Source organism: Pseudorca crassidens, chromosome 2, assembly GCF_039906515.1.
Source record: "Pseudorca crassidens isolate mPseCra1 chromosome 2, mPseCra1.hap1, whole genome shotgun sequence".
NCBI lineage: Eukaryota > Metazoa > Chordata > Mammalia > Artiodactyla > Delphinidae > Pseudorca > Pseudorca crassidens.
Window position 1 is genome coordinate 105,951,018 of NC_090297.1, and position 11,730 is coordinate 105,962,747.

General features: G+C 38.6%; 1 non-coding gene across 1 annotated transcript; it reads left to right on the top strand.

Annotated features, from left to right (window-relative positions):
• The first annotated feature begins 9,962 nt into the window (after positions 1–9,962).
• Positions 9,963–10,097, top strand: LOC137220362 (small nucleolar RNA SNORA48). The gene has a single exon (XR_010941662.1). It is a non-coding gene; the product is annotated as a small nucleolar RNA SNORA48 (small nucleolar RNA).
• Positions 10,098–11,730: the final 1,633 nt, after the last annotated feature.

Genomic DNA, 11,730 nt, shown 5'->3' on the forward strand with positions numbered 1-11,730 from the left:
TCCACTCGCCTGCGAGCAGTAAAGCCAATCTACTGACACCAGGTTGTGGTGAAGGAAAGTGCAGCATTTATTTTAAGGCACCATATAATGAACATGGGATAACTAGTGCTCAAGTCTGAACTCCCCAATGGGTTTCAGCAAGGCATTTTTAAAGGCAGGGTGAGGGAGGGGCATCCCAGGGTATGTGATGAGCTCCTGCAGAATTCTCTGGTTGATGGTGAGGTAACAGGTTGATGTCACAGAGGTTAACATTATCAGTCCTTAGGCTCCAGTAGGTCTGCAGGCTAGTGCTCATGGTCATCAAGTACTGAATTTCTTCCATTTGGTGGGGGATTTAGCATCTGTAAAACAACTCAGGAACTGTGCGTCAGATACTATCATCTAAGTACTTCAGAGGAGCTAAAGCAGACGTTATGGGGGAGGGGCCTGTCAGGGGAAGGACCCATAGGGGCCTGCTTGGTTACATATCTAGAAAATCCCAAATTATCTGGAAATTAAGTAACTTATTTCTAAATAATCCTTCATCAAAGACGAAATTACAATAGAAATTAAAAATGTTTTGAAAGTAACAGTAATGAAAATACAGCATATCAAAATTTGTGAAATGCAGCTATAGTAGCTCTTAGATGGAAATTTGATGAATTAAGTACCTACATCAACAAGCTACAAAAAAGAGAAGGTAGAAAGAAATAAAATCAGAAATTAATGAAATAGAAAACAGATATAAAACAGAGAAAGTCAGGACTTCCCTGGTGGTCCAGCAGTTAAGACTCGGTGCTCCCAATGCAGGGGGCCTGGGTTTGATCCCTGGTCAGGGAACTAGATCCCGTGTGCTGCAACTAAGACCTGGTGCAGCCAAATAAATAAATAAATATTTTTTTTTAAAAAACAAAAAACAGAGAAAGTCAATGAAGCCAAAAGACGGTTCTTTAAAAAGATTAATAAAATTGACAGAATTGTTCAAGGAAAAGAGTGAGAGAGAAAACAGATATACCTAATATCAAGAATGACAGAGGCAACATCACCATAGATGCTACACACGTTAAAAAAATAAAATGAGGATTCATAAATAACTTTATGTCAATAAAAACACAACTTACAGAAATTTTGAATAATCCTGTATCTTTTAATGAAACTAAATCCATAATTTATAACATTCCAACAACAAAAACACCAGATCCAGATGGCTACCCTGGTAAATGCTACCAAACTATTAGAGGAAAATATTAACAATTGTACACAAAATCTTTCAGAGAGGCCAGCATAACCTTGATACCAAAATCCATCAACGGCATTACAAGAAAAAAAAATTACAGAGTAATATCCCTTAAAAATACAGATGGAAAAAAAATTCCTAATGAAACACTAACAATCAAATACAATATTATGTAAGAACCATACACATCATGGTCTTGTGAGTTTATTCCAAAAAGACATAGCTGGCTTAACACTTAAAAAGTCATACAATATAATTTTAACAATGTGATCATCTTAAAAGATACAGAAACAACATTTTATAAAATTCAAAACCCATATTAAAAACTATTTCATAATAAAAACTATTAGTTGGCTAAGAACAGAGAGAAATTTCCTCAATTTGATAAGATTATTTACCTAAAACGTACAAATAATATCACACTTGATGGTGAAATAGTGAATGCTTCACCCTAACAAGACAAAGGTATCTGTTATCACCACTTCTATTCAACATTGTATTGGAGTTCCTGTCAGTACAATAAGAAGAGAAAAAAAAATTTTTTAATTGCAAAGGAAATAGAACAATCTTTATTCATAAATGACATGATTGTATACATAGAATATCCAAGGAACCTATAAACTACTAGAAGTAATAGGTGAATTAAGCAAGGCCATGTGATACAAAGTCAATATACAAATATCAGCTGTATTTCTTTATACTTGCAGCAAACAACTGAAATATGAAAATGTAAAAATAATACCATTTACAATTGGATTTAAAAAATAATAAAGTACACAGGACTAAATAAAATGCATAGCATTCTACAGTGAAAATTGTAAGACAGGAGAAATCAAAGAAGACCTAATGAAAGAAGAAAGAGCCTATTTCACAGAGGAAGATTTAATTGTTACAATGTCACTTCTTTCCAGTTGGTCTATACATTCAATGCAATCCTAATCAAAATCCCAGCAGGCTTTTTTTTGTAGAAATTGATAGGCTAATTTAAAAATTTAAATATAATTGCAAAGAAACCTAGAATCATCAAAATCATCTTTAAAATAAGCATAAAGATGGAGGATTAATACTACCAATTTTCAAATTTTACTCTCAAGGTAAGTAATTAATACACTGTGGTATAGGCATAAGGATAAACATATAGATCAGTGGAACAGAATACAGTCCAGATATAAGCTCACACATATATTGTTACTTGACCAATGAAAAAGACACCAATGCAATTCTAGCGGAAAGAAAGGTCTTAGAATAAATGGTGTTGGAAGAACACAGCATTCAAATAGAAAAAAAAAACCTTGACTCTTACACTCATACCATTCATAAAAAATTAATTTTAAATGGATTGCAGATATACATGTGAAATCTAAAATATAAATCTTCTAGCTGGAAACACAGGAGACTATATGAGCTCGGAGTAGGCAAAGATTTCTTAAATAAGAGCAAAAGGTATTAACCATAAAGGAAAACATGATAAAGTAGATTTCATCCAAATTTAAAACTTCTGCTCATCAAAAAACACCATTAAGAAAGTGATCAGTTAAGTCACAGACTGGGAGAAAATATTTGAAATACATATATTTGCAAAGGATTTGTAACCAGACTGTACAAGAACACTTACAACTTAATAATAAAACCACTCAGCTTTTAAAAATCAGGCAAAACATTTTCACAAACACTTTGCGAAGCAGATGTACAAATGGCCAAGAAATTAAATAGAAAGAGGTTCAACATCATTAGTCATCAGGGAAATTCAAGTTAAAAACACCGTGAGATAACACCACACACCTACAAGAATGGCTAACAGTACCAAGTGTTGAGAGGCTATGGAGCTACAGGAATTTATATATATAACTGGTGATTTTATAAAATGGCACAACCTCTGGCAGTTTCAACTAAAGTTAAACATATACCTACCCCATGACCCAGCAATTCTACTCTTAGGCACAAAAGAAAAATGAGAGCAGATGTCCAAAAAAAGACTTGTTCAAGAATAAAACTTCTTCATAACACCAAAAAGTGGAAATAACCCAAATGTTCATCAATAGGAGAATGGATAAACAAATTATATATTCATATAATTAAAAAGAGCAGCCTACTGATCATGTAACTCCTTGGATAAATCTTAAAAATACTATATTGTATAGTGATTCCAAGCCCAGAGAGTACATACTATATAATTCTATTTATATGAAGTTTGAGAACAAATAAAATCATCAAATGTTAACTAGATTTATTGTGGTGGTCATCTCACAATATATGAACAGCGTATTCATATATACAAGCATTATACACCTGAAACTAATATGTTACATGTCAATTATATCTCAGTAATAAAAAACAAAAACAAAGGAATCTATGGTGATAGAAATAAAAACAATGTTTACGTCTGGAGGTGGATATTGGCTGGGAATGTGCACAAGAAAACTCTCTGTATGACACCTCTGCTCCACATCCATCATTACAGTCATTCTACCTCTGAACCATACCTAGAATCATCTCCTTCTCATGATCTCCCCTGTCCTCACCCTAGGACAAGTCTCAACTGTCTCTGAAGTGCAGGCCACAAGGACACTGTGCCTGAAGACTGAATGGGAGGACAAGAGCCCCCAGAGACTCATCAGATATGAGTGGTGTTCTTCTCAATGTGAATGAGCCATTACCACAAAACTTCCATTCCTACTGACCCAGAATTTTAACTGATTTTCTTTTGTGCTTCAGTTGGTTTTTACAATATTTCCAGTGCCTTAACTATAAAAAATGACATTGGTTCTATGGGAAAATGTATTCTGATTTTCAACAATTGATTAAAATTGTTAAAATTGATTAACTTTTTAGAACCCAGTCGTTTCTTCATTGGAGATTTTCCTCTTGTTTTTATGGTATTTTTAAGTATCTTTAAATTTTTTTAATGGGTTTATATTCTGTATTTCCAATCATCTTTGAAATTCACGAAGGGCAGGGTCTTCCATTGCTTGTTTTTGTACCTTAGGCCAGGGGTCCCCAACCCCCAGGCCAGGGACCGATACTGCTCCGTGGCCTGTTAGGAACCGGGCTGCACAGGAGGAGGTGAGCAGTGGGTGAGCGAATGAAGCTTCATTTGTATTTACAGCTGCTCCCCATTGCTCACATTACCACCTGAGCTCTGCCTCCTGTCAGATCAGTGGCAGCATTAGGTTCTCATAGGAGTGGGAACCCTACTGTGAACTACACGTGTGAGGGATGTAGGCTGCGTGCTCCTTATGAGAATCTACTGCCTGATGATCTGAGGTGGAGCTGGGGTGGTGATGCTAGCACTGGGGAGCGGCTGCAAATACAGATTATCATTAGCAGAGAGGTTTGACTGCACAGAGACCATAATAAATCAATTGCTTGCACACTCATATCAAAACCCTATCAGTGAGGGGCAAATGACAATTAAGCTGCGTCTGGAAGCAGGCTTTATAGTGGCAAGTGAGTTGATGTACTTCAGTTGTACAGCTGCATCTGGTGGCAGGCTTCAAGTCAGAATCCAACACATTTTAGTCCACATGTGGCCCACACATTATTTTATTTACCACTTCCATTTGCGCCTCTTTCCTGCACTGCGCACTTGATGTCTCAGTCACAGTTTTGGTAAGCCACAGCTAACCCTAGCCAAAATGAGTAAAAAACAAACATTGCTGGAGAGCGTCTTTGAAAGGGGGAAAGACCAATGATGAGACAGCAGAATACTCTAAGACTGCCAACAAAAAGAAAGCTGCATTTAAAAGAAAATACCAAGAGTCCTACTTAGTTTACAGGTTCATTGCAGCAGGTGATTCACATTCTCCAAGCCCGCTTTGTATAATTATGTGGTGACTGGCTATCCAACGAAACCATGAAACCTTCAAAACTGCCTCACCACATGGAGACCAAGCACCCTGCATTAAAAGACAAGCCTTTAGAGTTTTTCAAAAGAAAAAAAACCATGAACACGAAGAACAGAAGCAATTATTGAAGGCCACCACTTCATCAAAAGTGTCTGCACTAAGAGCATCGTTCTTAGTGGCTAACTGCATTGCTAAAGCTAAGAAGCCCTTTACTGTTGGTGAAGAGTTGATCCTGCCTGCTGCTAAGGACATTTGTCGTAAACCTTTAGGATAGGCTGCAGTTCAAAAGGTGGCACAGGGAGGTTTCTGGGAAGATGGTGGAAGAGTAAGACGCGGAGATCACCTGCCTCCCCACAGATACACCAGAAATACGTCTACACGTGGAACAACTCCTACAGAACACCTACTGAACGCTGGCAGAAGACCTCAGACCTCCCAAAAGGCAAGAAAGTCCCCACGTACCTGGATAGGGCAAAAGAAAAAAGAATAAACAGAGACAAAAGGATAGGGATGGGACCTGCACGAGTGGGAGGGAGCTGTGAAGGAGGAACGGTTTCCACACACTAGGAAGCCCTTTAGAGGGCGAAGACTGCGGGTGGCAGAGGAGGGGAGCTTCGGATCCGCGGAGGAGAGCACAGCAACAGGGGTGCGGAGGGCAAAGCGGAGAGATTCCCGCACAGAGGATCAGTGCGAACCAGCACTCACCAGGCCGAGAGGCTTGTCTGCTCACCCGCCGGGGCGGGCGGGGTTAGGAGCTGAGGCTCCGGCTTCGATGGGAGGACAGGGAGAGGTTGGCAGCGTGAACACAGCCTGCAGGGGGTTAGTGCACCACAGCTAGCCGGGAGGGAGTCCGGGGAAAAGTCTGGACCTGCCGAAGAGGCAAGAGACTTTTTCTTCCCTCTTTGTTTCCTCGTGCGCGAGGAGAGGGGATTAAGAGTGCTGCTTAAAGGAGCTCCAGAGACGGGCGCGAGCCGCGGCTAAAAGTGCGGACCCCAGAGACGGGCATGGGACGCTAAGGCTGCTGCTGCCGCCACCAAGAAGCCTGTGTGCATGCACAGGCCACTATCCACACCCCCTTCCAGGGAGCCTGTTCAGCCCGCCACTGCCAGGGTCCAGGGATCCAGGGACAACTCCCTGGGAAGAACGCACGGCACGCCTCAGGCTGGTGCATGCAGAGGCGGGGCAAAATCCAAAGCTGAGCCCCAGGGAGCTGTGAGAACAAAGAAGAGAAAGGGAAATCTCTCCCAGCAGCCTCAGGAGCAGCGGATTAAAGCTCCACAGTCAACTTGATGTACCCTGCATCTGTGGAATACATGAATAGACAACGAATCATCCCAAATTGAGGAGGTGGACTTTGAGAGCAAGATTTATGATTTTTCCCCCTTTCCTCTTTTTGTGAGTATGTATGTGTATGCTTCTGTGTGAGGTTTTGTCTGTATAGCTTTGCTTCCACCATTTGTCCCTAGGGTTCTATCTATCCGTTTTTCTTGTTTGTTTCTGTTTCTGTTTAAATTTTTTTCTTTTTTTTCTTAATAATTATTTTTTATTGTAATAACTTTATTATATTTTATCTTACTTTATTTTATTTTACTTTATCTTTCTTTCTTTCTTCCTTCCTTCCCTCCTTTCTTCCTTCCTTACTTCCTCCCTCCCTCCCTCCCTCTCTCCCTCCCTCTCTCCCTCCTTTCTTTCATTCTTTCTTTCTTTCTTTCTCTCTTTCTTTCTTTCTACTTCTACTAATTCTTTCTTTCTCCTTTTTCTCCCTTTTATTCTGAGCTGTGTGGATGAAAGGCTCTTGGTGCTACAGCCAGGAGTCAGTGCTGTGCCTCTGAGGTGAGAGAGCCAACTTCAGGACACTGGTCCACAAGAGACCTCCCAGCTCCACATAATATCAAACGGTGAAAATCTCCCAGAGATCTCCATCTCAACACCAGCACCCAGCTTCACTCAACAACCAGCAAGCTACAGTGCTGGACATCCTATGCCAAACAACTAGCAAGACAGGAACACAACCCCACCCATTAGCAGACAGGCTGCCTAAAATCATAATAAGTCCACAGACACCCAAAAACACACCACCAGACTTGGACCAGTCCACCAGAAAGACAAGATCCAGCCTCATCCACCAGAACACAGGCACTAGTCCCCTCCACCAAAAAGCCTACACAACCCACTGAACCAACCTTAGCCACTGGGGACAGACACGAAAAACAATGGGAACTATGAACCTGCAGCCTGCAAAAAGGAGACCCCAAGCACAGTAAGATAAGCAAAATGAGAAGACAGAAAAACACACAGCAGATGAAGGAGCAAGATAAAAACCCACCAGACCTAACAAATGAAGAGGAAATAGGCAGTCTACCTGAAAAAGAATTCAGAATAATGATAGTAAAGATGATCCAAAATCTTGGAAATAGAATAGACAAAATGCAAGAAACATTTAACAAGGACCTAGAAGAACTAAAGATGAAACAAACAATGATGAACAACACAATAAATGAAATTAGAAATACTCTAGATGGGATCAATAGCAGAATAACTGAGGCAGAAGAACGGATAAGTGACCTGGAAGATAAAATAGTGGAAATACCTATTGCAGAGCAGAATAAAGAAAAAAGAATGAAAAGAACTGAGGACAGTCTCAGAGACCTCTGGGACAACACTGAATGCACCAACATTCAAATTATAGGGGTTCCAGAAGAAGAAGAGAAAAAGAAAGGGACTGAGAAAATATTTGAAGAGATTATAGTTGAAAACTTCCCTAATATAGGAAAGGAAATAGTTAATCAAGTCCAGGAAGCACAGAGAGTCCCATACAGGATAAATCCAAGGAGAAATACGCCAAGACACATGTTAATCAAACTGTCAAAAAATAAATACAAAGAAAACATATTAAAAGCAGCAAGGGAAAAACAACAAATAAAACACAAGGGAATCCCCATAAGGTTAACAGCTGATCTTTCAGCAGAAACTCTGCAAGCCAGAAGGGACTGGCAGGACATATTTAAAGTGATGAAGGAGAAAAACCTGCAACCAAGATTACTCTACCCAGCAAGGATCTCATTCAGATTTGATGGGGAAATTAAAACCTTTACAGACAAGCAAAAGCTGAGAGAGTTCAGCATCACCAAACCAGCTCTACAACACCTGCTAAATGAACTTCTCTAGGCAAGAAATACAAGAGAAGGAAAAGACCTACAATAACGAACCCAAAACAATTAAGAAAATGGGAATAGGAACATACATATTGATAATTACCTTAAAAGTAAATGGACTAAATGCTCCCACCAAAAGACACAGATTGGCTAAATGGATACAAAAACAAAACCCATATATTTGCTGTCTACAAGAGACCCACTTCAGACATAGAGACACACACAGACTGAAAGTAAGGGGATGGAAAAAGATATTCCATGCAAATGGAAACCAAAAGAAAGCTGGAGTAGCAATTCTCAGATCAGACAAAATAGACTTTAAAATAAAGACTCTTACAAGAGACAAAGAAGGACACTACGTAATGATCAAGGGATCGATCCATGAAGAAGATATACCAATTGTAAATATTTATGCACCCAACATAGGAGCACCTCAATACATAAGGCAAATACTAACAGCCATAAAAGGGGAAATCGACAGTAACACATTCAGAGTAGGGGACTTTAACACCCCACTTTCACCAATGGACAGATCATCCAAAATGAAAACAAATAAGGAAACACAAGCTTTAAATGATACATTAAACAAGATGGACTTAATTCATATTTATAAGACATTACATGCAAAAACAACAGAATACACATTTTTCTCAAGTGCTCATGGAACGTTCTCCAGGATAGATCATATCTTGGGTCACAAATCAAGCCTTGGTAAATTTAAGAAAATTGAAATTGTATCAAGTATCTTTTCCGACCACAATGCTATGAGACTAGATATCAATTACAGGAAAAGATCTGTAAAAAATACAAACACATGGAGGCTAAACAATACACTACTTAATAACGAAGTGATCATTGAAGAAATCAAAGAGGAAATAAAATAATACCTAGAAAAAACTGACAACGGAGACATGACGACCCAAAACCTATGGGATGCAGCAAAAGCAGTTCTAAGAGGGAAGTTTACAGCAATACAATCCTACCTTAAGAAACAGGAAACATCTCGAATAAACAACCTAACCTTGCACCTAAAGCAATTAGAGAAAGAAGAACAAAAACACCCCAAAGTTAGCAGAAAGAAAGAAATCATAAAAATCAGATCAGAAATAAATGAAAAAGAAATGAAGAAAACGATAGCAAAGATCAATAAAACTAAAAGCTGGTTCTTTGAGAAGATAAACAAAATTGATAAACCATTAGCCAGACTCATCAAGAAAAAAAGGGAGAAGACTCAAATTCATAGAATTAGAAATGAAAAAGAAGTAATAACTGACACTGCAGAAATACAAAAGATCATGAGAGATTACTACAAAAAACTCTATGCCAATAAAATGGACTACCTGGAAGAAATGGACAAATTTTTAGAAATGCACAACCTGCCAAGACAGAATCAGGAACAAATAGAAAATATGAACAGACCAATCACAAGTACTGAAATTGAAACTGTGATTAAAAATCTTCCAACAAACAAAAGCCCAGGACCAGATGGCTTCACAGGTGAATTCTATCAAATATTTAGAGAAGAGCTAACACCTATCCTTCTCAAACTCTTCCAAAATATAGCAGAGGGAGGAACACGCCCAAACTCATTCTACGAGACCACTATCACCTCGATACCAAAACCAGACAAGGATGTCACAAAGAAAGAAAACTACAGGCCAATAACACTGATGAACATAGATGCATAAATCCTCAACAAAATACTACCAAACAGAATCCAACAGCACATTAAAAGGATCATACACCTGTCCCTGGCCTGGGTAGAGTGGCGCCTGGTTGGTGGTGCCTGTCTTATATCAGCCAGGGACAAAGTAACTCCTTGTTTATCCCAGCTTGGCTTTTGGTTTGTGCCCATGTCTGGTTCATGCCCTGGAAACATGGAAAAAAAAAAAAAAAAAAAAAAGGATCATACACCATGATCAAGTGGGGTTTATTCCAGGAATGCAAGGATTCTTCAATACACGCAAATCAATGTGATAAACCATATTAACAAATTGAAGGAGAAAAACCATATGATCATCTCAATAGCTGCAGAGAAAGCTTTCGACAAAATTCAACACCAATTTATGATAAAAACCCTGCAGAAAGTAGGCATAGAGAGAACTTTCCTCAACATAATAAAGGCCATATATGACAAACCCACAGCCAACATCATCCTCAATGGTGAAAAACTGAAAGCATTTCCGCTAAGATCAGGAAGAAGACAAGGATGCCCATTCTCACCACTCTTAATTCAACATAGTTTTGGAAGTTTTAGCCACAGCAATCAAAGAAGAAAAGGAAATAAAAGGAATCCAAATCGAAAAGGAAGAAGTAAAGCCGTCACTGTTTGCAGATGACATGATACTATACATAGAGAATCCTAAAGATGCCACCAGAAAACTACTAGAGCTAATCAATGAATTTGGTAAAGTAGCAGGATACAAAATTAATGCACAGAAATCTCTTGCATTCCTATACACTAATGATGAAAAATCTGAAAGTGAAATCAAGAAAACACTCCCATTTACCATTGCAGCAAAAAGAATAAAATATCTAGGAATAAACCTACCTAAGGAGACAAAAGACCTGTATGCAGAAAATTATAAGACACTGATGAAAGAAATTAAAGATGATACAAATAGATGGAGAGATATACCATGTTCTTGGATTGGAAGAATCAACATTGTGAAAATGACTCTACTACCCAAAGCAATCTACAGATTCAATGCAATCCCTATCAAACTACTACTGGCATTTTTCACAGAACTAGAACAAAAAATTTCACAATTTGTATGGAAACACAAAAGACCCCGAATAGCCAAAGCAATCTTGAGAACGAAAAACAGAGCTGGAGGAATCAGGCTCCCTGACTTCAGACTATACTACAAAGCTACAGTAATCAAGACAGTATGGTACTGGCACAAAAACAGAAAGATAGATCAATGGAACAGGATAGAAAGCCCAGAGATAAACCCACGCACATATGGTCACCTTATCTTTGATAAAGGAGGCAGGAATGTACAGTGGAGAAAGGACAGCCTCTTCAATAAGTGGTGCTGGGAAAACTGGACAGGTACATGTATAAGTATGAGATTAGACCACTCCCTAACACCATACACAGAAATAAGCTCAAAATGGATCAAAGACCTAAATGTAAGGCCAGAACCTATCAAACTCTTAGAGGAAAACATAGGCAGAACACTCTATGACATAAATCACAGCAAGATCCTTTTTGACCCACCTCCTAGAGAAATGGAAATAAAAACAAAAATAAACAAATGGGACCTAATGAAACTTCAAAGCTTTTGCACAGCAAAGGAAACCATAAACAAGACCAAAAGGCAACCCTCAGAATGGGAGAAAATATTTGCAAATGAAGCAACTGACAAAGGATTAATCTCCAAAATTTACAAGCAGCTCATGCAGCTCAATAATAAAAAAACTAACAACCCAATCCAGAAATGGGCAGAAGACCTAAATAGACATTTCTCCAAAGAAGATATACAGATTGCCAACAAACACATGAAACAAA